The following is a 2,352-nucleotide window of genomic DNA, read 5'->3' as shown; positions in this document are numbered from 1 at the left end:
TTTTTCTAAAACTTTTATTTTTCTTGAACTGTTTCAATATAATCCTAATCATTATTATTATTATTATTGTTTTGATTTGTTTGTTTTAGACTTCATGTTGGATTGTTTCCCCAGAGGTTCATGGAACCTTGGCTCTCCATTCATGTTAGAGAGGGAGACACTAAAATGGTGAGTGGGAGCTGTACATGGCTTAACTGGGCTTGTAGAATCTCGGGATTCATTATAGGATGAGTGGGGAATAAAGATGCTTGCCCTTTTCACTAGGCAACCATCTAATGCCGATACCATAGTTTTTTTTCCTCTGGGCAGTGATTCCATTTTTCTGGAGAAAGATTCTCCTATTTCATGCCTAGGCATTATAAGCATAACTGACAGAGTTTTTGTTCCCAAGTGCTACTATAGAAGCCAAAACGGCACCATTCTGTTGGCAGACTTTTATTTAATCTCCTACCTTCCACTGTGCCTAGTATCTCCAGGTAAAAACTTTTCTTATTTGATTTTTTTCATAGAATAAATTTCCATGCATGGAGTGGAATTGGTCTCCTAGCTGAGCAGGGTGAGAGGAGAACTTGTGCAAGAGCATCCTTCGTGTGCAGATTTTCTGAACATCTTCCTATAGGCTTAAGGGTCCTTGGCTCCTCAATTCCCAAGTCTTTCCAGTTTTCAACAAAGGGAATTGTTAGCTGCTCCTGGTGCCCTCCTCTGTGGGCAGTTTCTAATTAGCACTCTCAACGTTGCTAATTTTTTTTCTCTCCTTTCCATTTTCCAAAATTTTCCTGTCACATATCCAGCTGTCTTCTCTCTTCTCCCTCTATTCCTGGGAGTTCTTAGTCTCCTATTCCCTTACTATAATTTTAAGAGAGGGCTGTCAAAGGAAGCAAGTGAAAAAGGTTGCATTGATTTTCTAGGGCTGCCATAACAAAATAACGCAGATTGGGTGGCTTAAACAACAGAAATTAGTTTTGTCAGTGTTCTGGAGGTTGGAAGTCCAAGATCAAGGTGTCAGCAAGTTTGGTTTCCTCCGAGGCCTCCTTCAATGGCTTTCAAATGGCCACCTTCTTACCATGTATTCACATGGTTGTCTCTCTCTGTGTGCATGTGTCTAGTGTCTCTTTGTGTATCCTAATTTCCTCCTCTTATGGGGAGTCACAATGGATTGGGGTCCACCCTACAGATCTCATTTTAATTTAATCATCTCTTTAAAGACCGTATCTCCAAGTATGGTTCTATTCTGAGGTACTGGGGTTCAGGAATTCAACATATGAATTTTGAGGGGACACAATTCAGCCCAAAATAAAATTACATTTAAAACATCAAAAAAATATTAACACTACTCCAGACATATTGAAAGTATTTTCTACCCTTTTACTTAAAGACACCAGAATCATCTATCCAAATTAACAGTGTTCTCTGTGAATGAGCACACTTTTCATTAATTCATTCTCTTATTCATTAAGTAATAATTATTGAGCATCTACTTTTGCAAGGCTCTTGGTTTAGCAGCACAAGGGATGCGAAGCTAAGCCAGACCCAATCTCTGTACTCAAGAGGGTTTTATTGAGAAGGATACGAGCAGAGCAGAAGGTTTTTTCTTCTTGTGAGGGATTTTTATAGGACACTTTAAAACATAAAACATTTATCAACTCCTTAATGGCAATTACTTTGAAAAAACTTAAAAGAATGTTGTCAAGGGGATCCTAACACAGCTCATCTTTTACATTAAATGCAACATTTTTCACTTTAATTTTTTAAAAATCACTTTTGTTACCCAGAAGCCTGGCACTTATAAAGGTTGCCTCTTATTACTTTTGCTTGTAACACCATTTCATTTCAGGGAACATAACAGCTCAACTTTCAACTGAAGAAGAACAGAAAGTGAAGAATTGAACAGCATTAAAAGGATGTTCCCTCTGCTACCCTTACACACCATTTCCCTCTCCTTCTGGCAAGCTGGGAACACTGGGGTGGGAGAAGACCTGTTTGCGGGAGAGCTGAGGGTGTGCAGCACATGACAAAGCTCCAACGGATCTGGCCCATGGCTGTTCTCACTTGGCAAACACATGGCATGGAAGGGCACTGGACATCTCTTGCTTCTATGGGGTATTGATCCATGGAAAAATGTTAATGATTAACCTAAACTTAAGCAATACAATGAGAGGTTGCTACTTTGTACTGGCAACCTTTGACTGGACCATCTACACACATCACATGCAGAATGAATACAAAGCATAAATGAAACGATTGTTTTATTTATTTGTAAGTTATCCTGGTCCTTCACCAAAATATGAGGACCCCTTTGGGTCTAACCTGGGACTCCTCTACAAAAAGTCACAACCTGTTATCCCTAGAATG

The sequence above is a fragment of the Propithecus coquereli genome, unplaced genomic scaffold (assembly GCF_000956105.1).
Source record: "Propithecus coquereli isolate 6110/MARCELLA unplaced genomic scaffold, Pcoq_1.0 Scaffold415, whole genome shotgun sequence".
NCBI lineage: Eukaryota > Metazoa > Chordata > Mammalia > Primates > Indriidae > Propithecus > Propithecus coquereli.
This window is presented reverse-complemented; position numbering follows the sequence as displayed.